Source organism: Rattus norvegicus, chromosome 8 (genome assembly GCF_021556685.1).
Source record: "Rattus norvegicus strain SHRSP/BbbUtx chromosome 8, alternate assembly SHRSP_T2T, whole genome shotgun sequence".
Taxonomy (NCBI): Eukaryota; Metazoa; Chordata; class Mammalia; order Rodentia; family Muridae; genus Rattus; species Rattus norvegicus.
In genome coordinates this window covers 49,622,193-49,642,630 of record NC_141541.1, presented here as the reverse complement: position 1 = coordinate 49,642,630, position 20,438 = coordinate 49,622,193, and the positions used below count along the sequence as shown (strand labels likewise).

Sequence of the window (20,438 nt, the reverse complement as noted above, 5' to 3'; positions counted from 1 at the left end):
TTTTTTTCACTTGAACCCATCTACTAGTATATAGCACAGAGCTAGAGAAAAAAATTCCCAGAAAAGCAAATCCGGGCAGTGGATACATCATCGGGTTGGTATGACTGGATGACTGGATAGGGTCTAAACGTGTGAGGTGCCTTGGGTACAGTTCCTCTTGGCCTCCTTGGTACTTTTGCCAATGTCTCCTCCTGGAGTTTTCTCTGAGGTGTGGAGTCAAGTACATAGTGACCATCACGGGTGCAAGAAAGAGGAAGAGGAAGTGGGCTGGGAATCATGGCTGGAAGGTATGATTGGCAGGTGTTGCTGAGCTGTGGGATGGATCTGTTCTGTTCGCCCTAAATTGTCTGTTATTGGGTAGAGCTAAGGAGGACTATGACTAACCTGGTGTTCACTCTGTCCTCTATCTTGCTGGGTATTCTGGTTGGTTACAAACATGTTGCCATCTTCACCACCTGGGAAAATTTTCATGCTATCAGCCCAGAGCACAGTTTGTAAAGTTTTATCCTTTGGTGAGATTCTTCAAGGGAGAGCTGGGTAGGATGCCACAGTCATTCTATTCCAAACGCTCTCAACATATAGAGTATTCAAACTCTTCCAGGCAGGGCTCCCCCAGGTATTACCTGCTCTTCACAGGAAGAAGGGGAATGGAAATGTATTTGCATTCTGCATGGTCAGCAGAGCCCTTTTCCTTGGGCAATGAGGCTGAGGCAATAGGGAGTGGCATGTGCTGTAGGTTGCATGTGGCTCAAGTAGTCTTAAGGTCTGTCATTTCACTCTAAACTATTCCTAGGTTGTAAGTGTCTGCTTAGGTATGTCAGGGTGAAAAACTGGATGATTTTCTTCATAAGGGAAATTTGATTTTCTTTTGTTTGGGGAGTGTGTTATGGTTTAATAGAAGCTGTACCCCTAAAAGGCTTGTGCATTGAAGACTTGATCCCAGATAATAATGCTACCCAGTAAGCATTGAGGCAAGCTTTTCTCATCAAGGAATCAACCCACTGAGAATTCCAGAGGCTGAACTGCCTACTGGGAGGTGGGGCTGGATGGAGGAAGTAAGACACCGTGTGTGTGTGTGTGTGTGTGTGTGTGTGTGTGTGTATGTGCATGTAAGTGTGAGTGTGTGAGAGTGTGAGTGTGTGTGAGTGTGAGTGTGTGTGAGTGTGTATGTGTGTGAATATGTGTAAGTGCGAGCGTGTGAGTGTGTATGAGAGTGTGTATGTGTAAGTATGAGTGTGTATGTGTGAGTATGAGCGTGTGAGTGTATGTGTGTGAGTGTGTGTGTATGTGAATGTATGTGTAATTGTGAGTGTAAGTGTGTGTGAGTGTGAATGTGTGTGAGTGTGTAAGTGTGAATGTGTGTGAGTGTGTAAGTATATATGCGCGCGCGCCCCCTGAGCTCTGGTGAAAGGAAGGGGCAAGAGAATTGTCTCCATCTCTCCATAAGGAGAGAGAAAAGGAGTCCTCCCACAGTTGGATGCCTATTACCTGTATACCATAGAGGATTCTGTGACAAAGCCCATTATTCTTGGCCAAAGGGTGTTATCTGGGAGCCAAGTTCTATTTCCTCCTAGAGTCCCTGCCATTCATTTGTCATTAGGTTCAAGCTGCCAACCCAAGAGATGCAGATCCACCCCTGGGGCTTTGGAAGATAGAGGTTACTGGGCCAAGATCCTAGAGAGGATAACCAAATAAAGACACAGGCCAAAGATTTGGTCTGGAGTCATTCCTATACTTTTGTAACTGCCACACATAGCCTTGGGGCTCGGGAAGAAAAAGAGATGAAAGGGAAGGCTATGAAAGCCAAGAACATCCCCATCTCAGATCAGCTGGTGTGGTTTCTAGAGACTCTGACCAAATTAATATTCCTTAGAAACTGGCTCCTTTGTGGTATCCATCATCCATGACAGGGCAGGGAAAGAGGAAGACCTCTGACTTCCCAAGAAGGAGAGGTTAGACTATGACTGGTCTTCACATTTTCCAGTCAAATTCTCAATATTGTCTTTCACAGTCGTTCATAATCGAGAGTCAAGGCAGGGGTTAGGGGGATGGGTCAGTGAGTAAAGGCTTTGTTGTGCCAGAATGGGGACCTGAGTTTGGATCCCCCACATTTGCATAAAATCAAGACTTGGTGATACAGCTTATGTCTGGTCTCCACTTATGCATGTATGAGCAAATGCACCCATACGCACACATACATATAACACACACATACACACACACACACACACACACACACACGCATGCCCACATGTGGCACACGCATGCACATGAACGCATTCACATAGACACACAGACATTTCCTCACATTCATACTTTTCATAGTCTCTGGCTTTCGCAGGTCTCCTGATCGTCTCTTTTAGCCACTGGCATTCTAACAGTGCAGGATAGGAAGCAATAGAAATGAGTGTCATCGTGCCACCACTCCGAGATCTTACTGGTGGGAACCAAGACGGTTAATAATGACTAAGAGCTTTGATCAACAGGACGATAAGAGCACTGACCTTCAAATCTAGGTCTTGTGAGCTAGAATGTGGACGTTACCAAATTCGTTCGAAGGGTGGGTTTGCATGAATCCAAGGTGTCTTTAATAATAACCACGCCCCATGGCTCCCTCTGTTATTAATGAACGACAATGTGTCGAGGAAGGGCTTTCAACACTGCACAATTAAATTTACTCAAGCGTTTGTGAAATAGATGAGTCTCCAAAGTGCTGAGCATGCAGAATTTTTTTTTTTTTTTTAGAAAAATTAAAAGAATACGGAAGCATAACTTGAGATGTATTCTTGGGTCCAAGGTGCTGTGGCAGAGTCAGAATTCCTGTAGAGATTCAAACATCGAGAGATGAACAGGAAGCACTCGGGGGAGAAGCTGAGGAATATTTTAAAGGCAGAAACTGCTACCTCGGAGATTTTAAATTTGGCACATTCGACACTTCTCAAGGAGTCTCTCCCTGCTACAAGCAGCAAGGACATGAATACCAAAGAGAACGGTGCCACTGGAGCCAGGCTTCTTTTCTGAGGTCCAGTGCTTTGACCTCCATGGAGGTTGGACTCTGGACTCCCATACAGGACAGCACATGTCAAACTACTCGTAGCCCATGACACCACACCCTCCTAAATCTGGGGAAGGTGAAATCCTTTCTTTTCTTCCCTTTGGTTTCATTCTCAAGTCTTTAAAGACTGACTGAGATTTTGATTACCTACCACCCCAATTCTGGATAGTTCACTTAGGTCTGTGGGTTTGTAAGCTTAGCTCTGTAGTGTGAGTGGAGGGAGGGGCATAGGAGAACATGAGGCATCCCGCTTACCGCTGTATTCCTTATTTCCTGTTCCTTCAATACGGAGTCTCCTACTGGACACAAACCTCACCAGCTTTCAGCTAGGCATCCTTGCCAGTGAATCCTGAGCTCTGTTTAATCTCTGCATGCTCACTGCCAGGACACGGGGACTACAGGTGTACACAGCCATGCCCACTTTGATGTGGTCTCTCGGAATCTGTACTTATATCCTCATGCTTGTGTGGCAAGCACCGTAGCAACCGAGGTGGCTGCCCAGCACCCCAGCAGCAGGATTATGGAAGAGGACACAGTATATTTGGTCCTACTGAGGTACAACACAGCACTGGCCTTCTAATAAGAACTCTGAGAGTGTCTCTTTTTAATTCTGCATTCTTCTGGGACATTGATAACATCCAGATTCATAAAGTATGGAAGGAATACAGACCAGCCGATTGATTAAATACATATTAACACTCTTAAATTGTTGTTTTGATTTTAATTTTCTGGGTTTCGTTGCTGTGGTTGTTTGCCTTTGTTCGCTCGCTCGCTCGCTCGCTCGCTTGCTTAGTTTAAAGATCAGATTTTTCAGTACAGTCCAACCTGTGCAAAACTTGCTGTGTAGCTCAGGCAAGCAAGCTAGCCTTGAACTTGCAATCTGCCTGCTTCAGCTCCCAAGTGCCGGGATTAGGTGCCACAATGTCCCACCCAGACAAGTGATCTCTAATTGATCCTTTCCAGTCAAGATCCCGATTACCACAATCTACATCTCAGAATTTACGAGAGAGAGAGAGAGAGAGAGAGAGAGAGAGAGAGAGAGAGAGATAGGCGAGTATGTTAAACATAAAATAAGTAAGTCCGCTGCCATTGAGATTCTCGTTAAAATATTAACAGTGCGTTGGATGCATCTGCTATGTACCTACCCATAGCCTTAAAGACAAAGTAACAAAAAAAGGGGGCTTTGGAAAAATAAACAAGGAAAAAGACTAATAGGCAAATTAATAGGAAATCAAGTGATTGATTTTCCCCACCAATCTAAATGCACATATATGACTGTGCTCTGATAACTTGCTTTGTATGATGTGGTTAGAAATTATCAAAGTGCCAGGAAGTGAGCTCTGTTCAACAGACACATGGAGAGTCGCTGAGGCATGTACGGACTGGCTAGGGGGTGTAAAGGCAGGGGAAGAATCCTGTAGATTGTCTTAAAGAAAGTCTTTGTGAACTTTTTTGTATTTATTGGTTTTTTAAACAATTCTTCATACACTGTATTTTTATTACAGTCTGCCCTCTCACCCAAGTCCTCCAAGATCCTCCCGACCTAAAGAACATGTTTAACATGGGCTTAATTAAGTATGAAGATTAAGAGACACCTGGAAGCATGGTGCGGAGTTCTCTGAGGCATAGAAGGTAAGATATATCCAAATGTGGAAACGGATTCCTCGACGAAAAGATGACAGCATCCCACACAGCAGGTCTCTTCTTTTGGGAACAGATAGAGACTATACTGGAAGACACTCATGCATAAAATGCGATTCCCTATCCTACTAAGGACAGACAGAGAGGGAAATAGAATTGTCACAAGAGTCTGGGGCCTTTTTCCGTTCCTCTGGTGGTCTCATCTCTCCTTTGGGGAGTCTTCCCCACACTGTAAGTCTATCTTAAGCAGGATAGGCCACAGTCAATTCTTAATAAATGTTGCAATTAAGTTAACTTACAGACAAATTGACAACTACAAGCTCAAGTGAGACCGTATCCAAAATAAGCAAGAAGTGCGGTTCACTTAGATCTAGATAGTGAGATTTCAGCAAGCATGAATCTTCCTCCTTCTTTGAAGACGCCAAAGTCTGGTGTGCCGAGTTCTATGCATGAACTTGGCATCTGGCCCTAGGGAAAACTGAAGGCTGACATATCCTTGTCTGAGCTGCTTGCTTAAACTTCTGGTTCTATTTCGGTCTCGAGTGATCCCAAGACACATGACCCAATGGAAGAAATAAAGAACGGAATTTTAAGAGACACGAGCTCTCTGCTCAGTTTGTCATGGTGACCTTGGATAAGACGTCTCACCTCTAAGATCTTGAGCAACCTTCCTTAAACAACGAGCGAGACGGCTGAACTGGACAAACCCCACCCTTCAAGAGAACTTTCGGATCGCACCAGCCAGCTCGATGTCTGGATTCTCCTCTTACAAAGGCATTTTCCGAAGAGCTATGATACAGATGGAATTTGGTTTTTATACTCAGAGGAGTGAGGAGCGGGCTCAGTGGGTCAGAGTGCCCGCCACAGAGGCATGAGAACCTGAGTTCAGATAACCAGCATTTCTGAAAATGCTAATGGCTGCCTGTGAGCTTGTAACCCCGGGGCTATGCAGTCTCCAGGCTAAGACAGGGGGTTCTCAGGAACTTCCTAGCCACCCAACCTACTTGTAATGGGGAACTTTAAGTTCCCCATCTCAAGGAAATAATGAAGAGAAAGAGGAAGACACTCAGTGTCCTTTAGCCATCTCCACGTATGTGCACAGAGATGCACATGTACCTGAACACACGTGTGTATGTACATCCCACATGCAAAATAAATAATTGTAAATACATGAAGTATGTAATCTTATATTAAAAACAATTTATAGTATAAATAGACTAATCAGGAGGAGAAAAATCTTCAGAATCTCAGCATGGAGGGATCCATCACAGCAAATGGGGCAGTGAAAAGGGACCATAACTTGTCTATAAAATCTCCTGATACTTGAGAGGAAATGAAAGATGGACAGCTAGCTAGCTGGCTAGATACATACATACATACATACATACATACATACATACATACATACACAAAGATTCTTGGCAGTAAAAAATATCTCGAGGAAAGACAAGCATTATTTGTTATTTATAAAGTTGGTCTAGACAGAATAGCTGACTAATCAAAAAAAATGTGCTCTGAAGAGGAAGTCTGACCTCATGCAGAGTGTCAGCCTCACCCCTATTTAAGTGCACTGTCTGCATTTGTCAGTGACAGGAAGAACAGTACTCCATAGACGCACAACACCGCTGCTCACTGTGAATGGGCAGAGCTGGCCCAAGTTTATCATCATGATCAGCTCAGACCACACCTGCGAAAGATGTTGGTTATGTCAACTTCTTCAGAAAGTGACTCCATCCACGTTTCAGATAGACTTCCTCCTAGAGACTTTCCCATGACCAGGCACGTGTCTGTCTATGGATCGGAGAACTCAATTTTCATCCCAGCTTTCCCATCCCATCTGCCTGTCCATTCTTTTTTTCCTACAGGAGCTAAGAATTTTATAAAGCTCAGATGTGCAAAATAATCAATCCCAGGTCAAAAAATGTAACTTTATTAGCAGAGTTTTTGTTTAGCATTGTACTGATCACCTAAAGAATTTGTTCTTATCTAATTCGTAAGTGTACATATATGTGCTTATATATGTGCTTGATGTTTTGATTTTTAATTCCTTTTTAAGGGCAGCATTCAAAGCGATAGGTTTTGTTACAGCATTTTTATAGATCTATGCCATGATGCTTTGTTTGTATTTACTCCTCCCACTACACTGGCATCACTTCCACTGACACTTTAAAATACATTATCACTGCACGATTGCTAACTGTTTGCATCTATGTACTTACAACCATGTATATGCATGGGTATGTATGGGACTACATAATTATTTATGTGCAAGCTAGGTGCAGCGACCTCCCCCTCCCCCTTCCTGTCCACCTAGGAAATCTGTTTGGAGATCAACCGCTGCTCTCTCCTTGGACTTGATGTATAGCGTAGCCAGCCATCCTCGATTAACACAGCTCCCTCCTGGGAAAAGCCACAGAATAACTTTATTGATCTCCTTTCCTTCCCCTTCTCCACATTGCTCTGCTGAAATGTTGCCTTGGCTCTTAAACATTAGACCACAAGAAAACAAGGGAAAAAATGAAAACCTTTGGTTTGGGGAAATCAGGTTGATTTCCTTATATCCTTTTTTTGAAAGAAAGATAGAAAATTAAAATGAGAGAAAAACAAAAACAAAACAAAACAAAACAAAAAAACCCAAACAAAATAGGTAGCCCTGTGTGTAGCAAGGAGAAGGTGCTTAGTTTCCTGGATTTCTTAACACAGAAACCTATGCTTTGCATACCTTGTTTAAGTGAGTTCTGCTCCTCCAGGGCTCTCCATCCTCTGTGACTTCGCCGCCCGCCATTTTTGAAAAATGCCATGACTTTTATAAATACCGTTTTATCTCACACTTCTGAGCACACACCCAGCACACCAGAATGCGTTTCCATTGGTCAAGTTTTTCTTTTTACTCTTCTTGGGGTGGATTAAGGGCTTTTAAAAAAAAACGTTTTAATTGTGGTTGGATTTTGTTGTCTTTTAAAGAAAGAAAACTATGTGCAGAGGCTTCGGGCTCCCGGGTGCAGTTTAGAAGTTTCTCTGGTAAAATTTTCTTCATGTTTCTATTGTTGACATTTGTCAGTGCCGGGGATCAAACTCCAGACCTAGACAAGCACACTACCACCAGCCCTGAGCTCTCTGATTTTAGAAATAACAAAAAGGAGGCTGTCAGTAGTACCCTCCTGCCTCCGGTTCTTTAGATCACAGGGGAAGAATGGCCCAGTGCGTCACTCTCCCTGTCCTTCCGGCTTCTGAGCCATCCTGTGGGACCAGTTCTGAGAGTGGGCAGGGAAGGGTCAAGGCAGTGGAGAGAGGCAGAGAAAAGGGAACACTGCGAGGGCGAAGCAAAATCTCTAAAAACACCTCCTCCTGCCCTTCATGTAGTTCTACTCCCTGTAATAACAGTTCATGAAAAGCTCCTGAAGTTTCTAATCTACCAAGTTCAATTTAGCACTCACAGTTTTATTTTTCCTTTCGTTTAGATTTTTGTTTTGTTTTGTTTTGTTTTGGCTTCGGTTTTGTTTTGTTTTGTTTTTTTTTTTTTTTGGTTTGTTTGTTTTGTTTTGTTTTTTGTGCTCCTGTGATTTATCATAAGCCACGATAAGCAAATAAAGATACCTTAGTCAAACGGATTCTACCATTCACAATGGAATGCTTGACTGAACCAGATACTTGAGAGGCAGAAACAGGGGCATTGCAAGTTCAAGATCAGCGTCCTCAAGTTAGTGAGGCCCGGTCAAAACAAAAACAAAAAACAAACAGGGTGGGCATCTCAATGGTACTGCCCTTGCCTCGAATGAGCAAGACCCGAGATTGATTCTCGGTGCTGCAAAATCAAATCCAATCAAGCCCAGCGCTTACAAGAACCACTCACTACTCAGGCACGAGCTGAAGAAATTCACAGGAAGGAAGTAGAGACCTTGCAACTAAGCAAGGTTACCACAATGCCCAAGGTTGAAAGTACAATTGAGTACTAGCAATAAGATATCTACCCATCTACCTTTTTTAATATGTTAATAGACACACCCAGTGCAAGGACATCAGCTCGCCATGCTGGCCAGGGGATAGACTTTCTTTTTCCTGGGTTTATAAGCTTAGTTTTAATTAAATGCCATGTGAACTTTAACTAAATGACTTGTCATATATATATTTGCATTTTCTTTCCTTTCTGAAAATTTGAATGAAGAGACAGCCATTTAGAAGGACTATGGGTAAAAATGGGTAGAAAGACATGCTAAGAATAAAGCCATCTTGTTGAAATCAAGTTCTACTCTGCCATGACAGAGTGTGAGGAACCTGTCCTGTGATCCTGCTTCATCTGCCTCAGGTGAGTGACCTGGAGGGGCTCCAGAGTACATTTTCCGGAAAGCTCTATTTGTATTAGAGGAGTCAAGATTGCCATTTTTCTAGACAACAGAAATCTTTGATTACTCTACAAGTATAGTTCAGCTGCAGCATCTATCTGCCATTAGGTTCATGGAACTGTCAAGCATTTACCCTCCCAGGAAGACCACACAGCACTAGCTCAGCTTCCACTGCAAGATCTTTCTTGGCCTTCTATTGTCCGGTGAAGAAAGATAACAAGTCCACCATCCTTTAAAGCTACTGTGTGAAAATTTTTCAGAATTCAACATCCACCTATGTATTCATCTCATTAATTCATTGTATTTTATAGTTTAACTCTCACACTCACTGTGCTCAGTGTAGGCTCACTGCGAGGTGGTCTTATGGTTTAAATTTGAGTGTCTCCCCATGGGCTCATGTTTGTAATATTAGTCCACAGTTCATGGCATTAGTTTGAAAGCTATGGACCCTATAGGAGTTGAGGCTTGGCTGGAAGAAATGGATTCCCAGAAGTAGGATTATGAAGGTTATATATTCCCTTGGTTCTCTTCTCTCTCTTTATCTGGTTTGTTACCCTATGAAGACCTAACATCACAAACTAGATGCACAGAAGGAGCTGCTCCATCTGGCCTTGGTTTTCCAAGTGACTGCTCTTGAGTCTGGAGAGATGATTCAGTGGTTAAGAGCACATCCTTGCTTCTACCGAGGACCTGAATTTGTTTCCCAGTTGCTCACAACTGTGTATAACTCCAAATCCAGGGAATCAGACACCATTTTCTGGCCTCTGAGGGTAATTACAATCACATATACATACCACCACACAGACACACATGCTCACACATAACTAAAACTAAAAATAAATATTTTTTAAAGATTAGAAATTTCAAAATAAAATAACTACTCAGTAATCTTCGACAACAGTTTCCCAGGGGTTACATATTTATATATTTCTTTCCTCTGATATCTCCATATCACTCAATTTAAGCTTGCTTGATCAACATTATTAACTGGCAGTAAGCCTCAACAATGTCTTTCCATTAACAAGTTTGATATAGACACCACATTGAATCTGGGTCTATTGTATACACTAGGAAAAGAGTCCAACATTAACTTCAGGAACTAAAACAGCAAGGTTAGTTTCTCGATTCTTTTTCCCCTCTAATGGGAAAGATCTTGCTTTGTTTCTAGAAAGCTTTACATCCCAAGGGAGATTATTCCGGAGACTACAATGATCAGGAAAAGATTAAAGCTTTGATCCAACAGTCTGTTGCTTGATATGTACAGACTATCAAGAATCATATTCCCTGTAGCAGGGTCAAGGGAATGACCACTGAATTCTAAACATTTCAATGATGTTGTAAACAATCCTCTGGTGAAGCACCAAGTTCCCGACCACATTGTAAGCAAATAAATAAACACAGTACAATTATTTCTTGTTCTTCACATTGGAAGACTTCAGGAGCATGTAGTTTTAATTGAGAGTATGGCATCACTAAAAGACGTAAGTCTGCCATTTTCTTCCTGATGTTGGTCTACAATGTCTCGGGGAAGATGGCACATCAGTCACACTGGCGGTTAGGAAAAGCTTGCTAATCTCCTGGAGGATGTAAAATACTGTTCTGCTAAGAGAGAAAAGAGACTGAATGTCGATGCCTCTTAGTAGCCACAGAGGCTATGATAGGCTCTAGCCTTCCACATGGCCCATATCAAGCCAGAAAAAGAAGGACTGTTAGCTCACAGAAATTAGACTATGGACCCTTGTTTCCAAACAGGACTGATATGTAACACATACAAAATTAAAATGACTCCTTTCACACCAAGCTATGCAAATGCTTGAGTCAGAATGGCCAGGTCCTGGAATTTACCTTTTGTTACTTTAGTAGGATCTCAATGATGCCTCAGACTATCCATGACAATGAAGGTAGTATCTGACTGCAGAGGGTGGGTTTTGATGCTAAGGTCCTGTTCCCAATTGGTTCTTGATCTGTCAGTAAAGAAGCCATGGATCAATTGCTGGGCAGAAGGAATAGGCAGGACCTCTGAGCTCCTGGAGCCAAAGAGACAGACACAAGGAGAGGAGTGGAGAGTTTGCCATGCTTCTGTGGGAGGAAAGGTGACCAGCCATGTGAGATCTCAAATGGAGTGGCCACACATGCTGCTCCTACAGGTGCGTGGTCAAGAATGTTTAGCTGGGACTAGATGTAACTGAGTAACTAAAGTTGAGGGCAGGTGCAGAGCTAAGAATATTGATAAGGGTATGCTCTTCCAGCTGGGAGATAAGTGGTACCCAGCAATTGTATCAAAAGACAAACTGAAATTGAACAACTCTGTGTGTGTGTGTGTGTGTGTGTGTGTGTTTTATCCATGGATTTGAGGGAAGCTGGGTGTGGGGTAGCAAAGCTATTCATAGCATCTGATAGCCAAGGATGAAGGCTAGGATTGAAGAAAAAAGCTGATGTGACAGGGAATGGAGTTACACAGCATGACTGGAGACCAATGTCTGTTTCTCCGCTACTTTTATGCTAAGGGAAGAACTACTCAGGGAATACTTTGGGATATTCTTGAACCAACAGAGATTCCAAAACTCAATTAGAGGGAAGCGAGAAGATTTTAGTCTAGCAAGTTTAAGAATAACTTGGAAAACCCCACTAAGTATATTCTAGAAAATTCAATAGATAAAGTAGAATAAGAAGAAAGAAGTGGGTGATGATTAGGCTGGCAATATGGCTCAGCTGGGAAAGGAAGTTGCCACCAAGCCCAGCAACTGAGTTTGATTCCCAAGACCCACGTGGTGGAAGGAGAGAACAGACTCTTGCTGGTTGTTCTCTGACTACAGCTTCTGTGATGTGGCATATAAGTGACCACACATACACAGTCATATATAAAAATGCAAAAATAAATGTATATATGTAGAAAGGAAGTGGATGATGAAAAACACTTGGACATGGGTTCGTAACCCACATCTGCCACACTTAGTAGCTCTGTAAAGCTGGGGAAACTACTTATCATGACTGAACCTCTGATTTTTGATCTGTGAAATGGATATCATAATATTGTTTATTGTTAATTATTGTTTTATGTTATGTATGTATGTATGTATGCATGTATGTATGTATGTATGCATGTTTGGGGGTGTATATAAGCCATGGTGCAAGTGTGGCACTGAGGATAGCATTTGAGAGTTACTTTTCTCTTTCCACCATGTGGGTCCTGGGTATCACACTCTAATCATCATGCTTGGTGGCAAGCGCCCTTACTCACTGAGTCATCTTGCTGGCCCTTGTATGCTAATTATTTGGGGCTTTATTAAGATAAGAAATGTAAATTATCAAAGTGCATGCTATCCCAATTTCCATTTTACCTCTCTTTCATGAGTTAATATATATTTTTTGTACTGTTTGACAAATCTATTAAATTTTTTGGTTTAAAAGTCATTCTAAATGTTTTGTAATATGATATGTTGTGGCACCACACCACATCGTTTATTTACAAGATAAAAATATCTACGTCAGTATAATGAACTCTTAATTATTAAAGCATACTCGGTTCCAGATCTTTCTAATGTGTAATTGGGTCCTCTCAAGAAAGATGTGGTCCTGTGCCTCTGAAAGGATAGGACAAACTACTGTAATGTTAGAGGTGAACATGATGTCAAGATGCTTATTTTCTCAAGACTGGGGCTTCCTTGTCTAGTGAGTGAACATAGATAGTAGTTTTTCACTTCTGGAGTGGTTGGAGGAGCTAGGTGTGGGATGCAAACAAACACAAAGTAGCAACACAACAAACATGGCTCCCCTTCACCACCATCATTGAGGTAGTGACATTAGCAGAGAAAGATTTTATTTCAGCATCACCATGGGGTGTTGATGGCCACTGCTCTCTAGTAAGTATTTTGAGTTGTTTATTTGGAGGAAGAAATTAATTGATTTCTGGTTTGGGCTTTAATTTCTTTGACAGTTAGAACTACTCCTTCCCAAACAATGTGCCTGGTGCTTCTCTATACCATCAAATGCCTACGGCATTCCTGTAAGAGCTCTACCTTTCTTGTATGATTCTTTGCGTAATTAACTTAGAAGCCATTTTGTTCTCGTCTCGTGATGTTTTCAGAATCCTGAGACTTGAATTCTTCTGTCTTTCTTGAAACTTTGTCAGTACATAAGGGACACACAAACTTTGCAACTCATTTCATAACCTTATGGAAGAAATTGTGTAATGCCTTTAGAAACATTACTCCATCTCCTACATGCCATTTCAATAGTCGTAGTGATGAAACCATCCTTCTATCTTTGTTCATGCTTCACTGAGTGGCATGACCCATCTTTAGATTTCTGTGTATTTGTTCAGTTCCAAGGCTCACAGCCACAAGTGTCAGATAACAGCAGGAAGCTGACCAGGGGAAAGTTTGTCAATGCACTGCTACCCAGTGCTGCCCAGCACACCCATCCTCATCTGCCTGTAGAACGTGGCACCTAATCTACTTGTAGAGGTTTGTTTTTCTCTCGAATATTCTCACTCTGTGTTTTAGTCTCAAACTGCTGTCCCCAAACTAAACTTCTGATCTTGTTCCTTCCAGATAGCTCTTGCCTCTTGCTACCTATATCCCAGACTGGCATTGGGACCAAGGTTCTGTCAAGGTTCTAGTGTAACCACATTTGAAGCAAGAATGCTGGACTCGGGGTTGGGGATTTAGCTCAGTGGTAGAGCGCTTGCCTAGGAAGCGCGAGGCCCTGGGTTCGGTCCCCAGCTCCGAAAAAAAGATCCAAAAAAAAAAAAAAAAAAAAAGAAAAAAAAAAGAATGCTGGACTCTCTGGTACTGCGTACAGACACATTAGAGACAACTAAAAAGAAATATAGACATTATTCAAATGCTTAAGCATTAAGCATCACTGATATTAATACAGGAAACCTAAGTGGTTTCTTAGGTGGAGTACACTGTTGCTGGTACTGAAATCCCAGCTCATGAGTGGAGTGGATTGAACAAATTCTTATTTTATCTCCTGGCTCAAAAATTTTACTCAATAGATTGACCTCAAACAGAGGACATACCAGCTATTAAAACAGTAAAGTAGATACTAGCTTGGTCTTAGCCTAAATGATGATTTTAGTAGAATAAGGTCTAAAATTATTTTAATAATTTTAAAATAGTCAATCTCCAGGTTATTGTAAATTTATAATCTTGATGTATATTTCTTTTAAAATAATGCATGCCTTACAGAAGCAAAATATTTCCATATAAGCATACCTAGAAAAAGCTAATAGCAAATGTAGAAAAGGGAACACTACATACCTGATACAGAACAGCCCACAAGCATACTCATAGGACTCACAGTTTTCCATCAGAAGGCTTAACAGAAGGCTGGAAACTTAGAGCCAATCATGGCTCTTCTTGATCTTCAAACCCCTCCTTATGTACCTCCCATACATGCCTCTGTAGCTCGCGCCCTCCAGTGCACAGATCTCTTGAATACTCTTTTTGTAATTCGCTGAGAGCAGATGTTTTATAAAGCCTTGAATGTGAAAGTTGTCAATCCTGTGGAATGGACGCTGATTTGATCTATTTAAGAAAATGCCTTCAGCTGGAGGCAGAGGAAGGTGGATCTCTGTGAGTTCAAGACCATCCTGGTCTACAGAGCTAGTTCTAGGGCCACAGAGGGAAACCTTGTCTTGAAAAACAAAAGAAGAAAAAGGAGGAAGCGAGGAAGACAGATAATAGTGGGGGGAGAGAAAAAGAGAGAGGGAGAGAGGGAGGAAGAGAGAGAGAGAATGGCTTCTAATCACAAGAGCAAAGTGCTGTCTATACACACTTGTATTCCTTTCAGAAACATTGTCTATGAGAACCAGTTCCTCAATCATAGTGACAATAATACAAGAGAAAACCAATTTAAAAGAGGAAGGACTTTGCATTGTGGCATCAGAAGATTCAGACCAAAGTTAGTGGCATCCATTGTTTCTAAGGCATCATACCATGACAGAACAAAATGACTCACCTCATCAGAGCCAGGAAGCAGAGAAAGCTTGACAAAAGGCCAAGGGCGCAGGCACATGCTTCCAAAATGTCCTCCCAGTTATCTGCTTCCTCAAGTTAGGCCACACCTCCTCACCACCCATTTAGCTAAAATATCATAGGATTGATGATATAGATAATAACTGATATAGTTAGTATATTCTCATCAGCTGGGGACCAAGCCTACAACATGGGTAGGTACTTCCTGTCTAAACCATAATAGCATTCAAAAAAGCAATGGCTATCGTTATATTTACACTGTTAGGTTAGGATGTCAGACTGATTTTATCAATATCTATTATTTCTCTCCTTAGAAGACATTGGACTTTGCTTTCTACCCCTAAATTAGGGACTCTCAGAGAACCTAAGACTCTATAGTGTGAATAAGTAACAAACCCTTGCCAGAGGTCAATATTTCATCAACTTCCTGGAACCCAGCCCAGAATATAGAAGTGAGCAAACCAGACAAGTAAAACTCAGAGTCCATACCACTCATAATTTATCACAATTCTTGTTACTTTTCTCCACATCTGAATATGGAAAAAATAATCTACAAGTGATGTGGAAGTCAGATGAAATATGTACATAAAAGGACTTTAAAAAGCAACCATCACAGCTAAAGAATGGCAAGACTAAAACAGCAAAACGTAGAGAAAGCCATCCATGAGCACAAGACTCATCGGCGTCATTTGCAAGGATAATACTTAGAACCATTCTCAAGGGTAACCGTAGTATCATTCACAGGGTAAGCCTTAACACCTGCCATAGAATGCCCCTTATCTCCATTCGGAAGAGCATACCCAAGGATGTTCCACAGCCACCAAGGAGGTAAGATACCAAAAATTATTTAAAGAGAGAGGATCTGGGCCCAATGGCACATACCTCTAATCCTAGCATTTGGGAAGCAGAGGCAGATGGATGTCTGTAAGTTCAAGAACAGCCTGGTCTACACAGTGAGTTTCAGGCCAGCCAGGTCTGCATAGTGAGTTTCTGTCTCAAAAGCAAAAAAATCTGAAAGAAAGGGAAGAGGAGATCAGAAAATGGCTCCATGGGTTCCATTTCTAGCCCTGTAAACCTAACAATCTGAGTTCGATCCTTAGAACACAGATTCAAGAGCAAGAGGAGGTGGCACACATCTGTAAACCCAGCATTCCCATAGCGAGATGGGAGGCACATACAGGAAAATGTCCTGGGTGCCCGGAAGCCTGCTAGCCTACGGTGTGCAGCAGCTGAAGCAAAAAAGACTATCTCAATAAAGTGTCAGGCAAGGACTGGCTCAGAAAAGTTATGGCACGTGCATGCCTGCACTCACACACACACACCGAACACATACATATGTTGTTGCTGTTGTTGTTTAAACAGAATCAAAGGCAGCAGTTGTGATGCCTGGAAGCTTTTGTTTTTATAAGACAAGAAGGTTTTGTTCATTACGGTGGCTGTGCACCTTGATATACGAATAGCTGGTGCTTTTGCTAACGTAACTGATGAGACACCGTTTGAGCATTCATGCAAACATTATACGCATGCTTTTCTCTTTTGGGTAGGGTTCGTATGCCCAAAGATGATACTCCATGTTACATTTGCCATGTGCGTGCATTCTTTGCATAGGCGTAAGCAGATGGCTTAATATATGCATGGCAAGAGGAGGATTGTCCAAGCCTTGATAACAGGGTCTTCCCCACATGCTGCTTGATGGGGCCTTAAGCTAACATGCTTTCCTACTCACCTTGTACTCTTTTGTTTTGATGTGGAGTGGAAGTCCTACAAAGTGAGTAACCACTGAAGGAAAACACAGCAATGCTGTTCTATTCAGAAGTAGGAAGCTTTGGCAAGGAAAATTGCTGATGAGATATCCAAAATTTTGCTTCAGTGACTCATCTTGTGATTTGGACCGACTTTTTCTTAGTCAGTTTCCCTCTCCAAGATTTTCCTAACCACAGTTACCATTTGCAACCTCTGAAGTGGATCTGCAAAGAAATGGTCCCCAGTTCAACGGTCAATCTTGCAATCATTCACCTTTATACTGGAAAATCCAGGGACATTGGCAGCTGCTAGGACCTTACAGTTGGGTCAGGCCAAACTGGGGATGGGGGCTACTGAAGTTTCCACTTGACTATTACGACACAGAAACGTTTTCTTTGCAAGCAGGACTCGTCAAGTTGTAGGCTCACATCTTCCCATTACTCTCGTCTCTCATTGCTATCAAGCAAGCAGGAGAACAACACTAGCCTTATTACCACTCCCTGTGCTTCCCGATGGGAAAGGTAGAGGTTTAATTTCCCTCTTTCCATCTCTCTCAGTCTTGGTTACAAAGTCCCATTGCCTCTCAGGGCAGCATGAATCTTCATCCATTTCTTCCTCTCGACATCTACCATTGTCTGTTATCTCCCCTTAAGCCCTCAGCTTCGTTTCTTGGCTAATTCCGGAACGCTACCTCTACCTATCTAGTTACTACACCTACCAGTCCACCTAGAAATTCAGCACAGAGCACCTTTAAATTATGGTTTTGGTTTGTCTTATCCAAGGCCGAAATCTTTGGTGACAATTTATCTGGTACTGTTTTGTATCTATGAGACTATGTGTTTGAGGAAACCTCATCAGCTGGTAAAACACTATAGACCTGTCACTCACAGTAAATGGATCTTTCTGGAGATGACATAATGTGAACCAACTTCTCTGAAGTCTGGCCTGACCCAAAGCTCCTGACTAACATGCCTCTGTGGGCTTTACTGAGGTAAGGCTCATCACTGCCGTTGAGTATGCACGATCTTCTTAACCCCATTTCCTCTCCAGAGAAAGGCATTAAGACTACCTGAGGATCAGAAGGTGATTTTCATACTATAAAATGAGTGGACCTACATGGCTTGCCCAAGGGCTCTGTTCTTGAGTCCCCTGTTTTGTTTATTTTATTAGAATCTAGAGTGAGAATAGATCCCATCCTTGTCTGCAGATATTAAGAGTAAGGGGGAAATATAGATGTCAAGATCAAAGCTCATGGAGAACTCAAAGAGAGGTCAAATTGAAGAGCCTAGAATGTGACAGACATTAATAAGTTTTGAATGTGAGGTTCACGGCTCTAAAGGAATAGGATGAGGGAGGCCCCTGCATAATTATTACACTATAAACATTCCAGGGTAGGAGGTCAGGATGAGGGGGGAGGTCATAAATTATTTATAAGGAAAATACTAACTGCCAGCAGTTTTCTCCCAAGCCAGCAAAAGCATACTTAAGTTACATTAATGGAATCTCACTGTCTAGAACAAAGGATGACCTAGTAACACGGTGTTCACTGGTTTGATGGCCTGAGAATATTTTCAGTTCTTGTTGCCATATTAAGCAAGAAACAAGTCATGAAGAACTATGGTGGGTCTAGAAATCACATGCAGTTCATAGTCTTACTTCTGTTTCTCTTGAAAAGGTAGACATTAAGAAAATAGTGTCTGTTTGGGATTTGCTATTTGTTTGATTTTTAGAATATCTCACCATTTAGCCCAGGTGGCTCTGACTTTGCTATGTACCCCAAGTTTATCCTGAACTCAATATCTTCCTGCTTATGCCTCCTGAATGCTGGGAGAATGGTTGTGTGGTACCTTGTGTGGACACAATGTACATTTTAAGGACAGCCATGAAGAAGGACTGAGGACAAGAACAAGCTTCATCGGTGGAAGGTTGTGGAAGAGGTAAGCCATTAGAAACCAATTAGTTACTTTTTGGTGGGAGTTGAGACAGTGGAATCAGATGACTTGAGAAACAAGCTTCCTGTGACTAGAAATGTCTGAATATAAATTGAGTGACATTATCACAGGAGGTTTTTCCATCAGTCCTGGAGTAGATAACGTGAAGTTGGACATCACCCGAAGCACCTCTTCCCATCATTTGCATATCCTTCTTCTCTGCTCCCTGTGTAGATACTGACTGTGTTTGGGCATTGGCAGTGCCTTTATAGACTGTACATTCTCTAAAAGTAGAGACTCAGTGTTGCATTTATATACACACAGGCTTCTAAGACAATTCCTTAAGGGATTGGGGCGCACCATATAATTCAGAGCACTAACAAAATCAAGAAGTTCTACCTAGAAAGAATGCATTTGTTCTAGATTGTTCAGAGCAAATTTCTCAAACCCTTTTGTGACTTTTCAATAGCTTATGCTCTATGGCACATGATTTGACATGGTACAATTTCCTCTTGTACAATGATTCTTAGTATGTGTCCCTCTCAGCTCCCTAACTAGACTGCAAGTTCTGAGTGAACAAAAGAATAGATCGCCCTGTTTAAAATAATGCCAGTGGCATCATTAAATCCAGTCTCAAACAGGACGCTAATGTGTCAATACATTTTAGCATTAAAAATCACCTTTGAGCTGGAGACATGGCTCAGTTTGAAAAGTATCTACTGCATAAGCATGAGGACCTGACCGCAGATTCCTAGCACCCAGGTAAAAATGTGGCATGACTGCATGTGTGTTTGTAACCTAGCAACGGAATCAGGGCATAATGAATGAGTGAATCCATAAAGGTCACTGGCCAGCCAATTTAGCCAGTTGGCAAGTCCTAGATTCAGTGAAAGAGCTCATCTCAAAAGATACGATGAGGGGTTGGGGATTTAGCTCAGTGGTAGAGCGCTTGCCTAGGAAGCACAAGGCCCTGGGTTCGGTCCCCAGCTCCAAAAAAAAAGAACCAAAAAAAAAAAAAAGATACGATGAGAGCAGTTGAGGAAGACACCTGACTGTAGCGTCCGTCTCCATACATATGTATACATGTATGCCTCTGGATGCACTGTGCCTTTTCTATGTCATCTGCCCCAGTTCCCTAATAGTGATATGGAGGCTTATATATTTATTAATTAATGCTTAGACCTTAAGCTAGGCTTGTTCCCCAACTCTTAACTTACATTAACCTGTTTATACGAATGTAAGTTCTGCCACACAGCTAGTTACCTCTCCTCAGTTTCATATGTCCGATTCACAGTGCCGAGTCTTCCTGCCTCCAACTCTTTCCCAGAGTTCCTCTCCCTTCTATCACACCTGTGCTATAGGCCCATAGGGTTTTTATTTTAGTCAATCAGAAGCTGCCTTAGGCAGGCAAGAAAGGATAAAGACGCATCTTCACACAGTGCATATAAGCATTATCCCGACACAACTAAGAGGTCAACAAACAAGCCACATGTTTGAAAACATGTTGATTGATTCTGGAGCAGTACTCTACAATAGAGTCCAGCTTCCTTTCCATGGTATTCTGGATGCAAATGAATAACCTTTGCCTAAATGTGAGGAATCGCCACATAAACTCACATTAAGGGGATTTCTACAAAAGAAGTGACCAGAAATAGGACCAAGAAAAAGAATCAAGAACCTTCCCAAACCCAGGAAACATGTCCCTACATGCAATGGAGGAGACCTTGAGTTTGAAAGATGA

The 20,438-nt window shown here is 42.0% G+C and overlaps 1 protein-coding gene, 1 long non-coding RNA gene and 1 pseudogene across 1 annotated transcript in view; all 3 read right to left on the bottom strand.

Annotated features, from left to right (window-relative positions):
* Mir100hgl (Mir100 Mirlet7a-2 Mir125b-1 cluster host gene like) overlaps nt 1-20,438 on the bottom strand; it is a 229,255-nt gene that overhangs the window by 42,420 nt on the left and 166,397 nt on the right.
* Lnc215 (long non-coding RNA 215) overlaps nt 1-20,438 on the bottom strand; it is a 118,443-nt gene that overhangs the window by 19,347 nt on the left and 78,658 nt on the right.
* Nucleotides 13,942-14,118, bottom strand: LOC148004091 (U2 spliceosomal RNA; annotated as a pseudogene).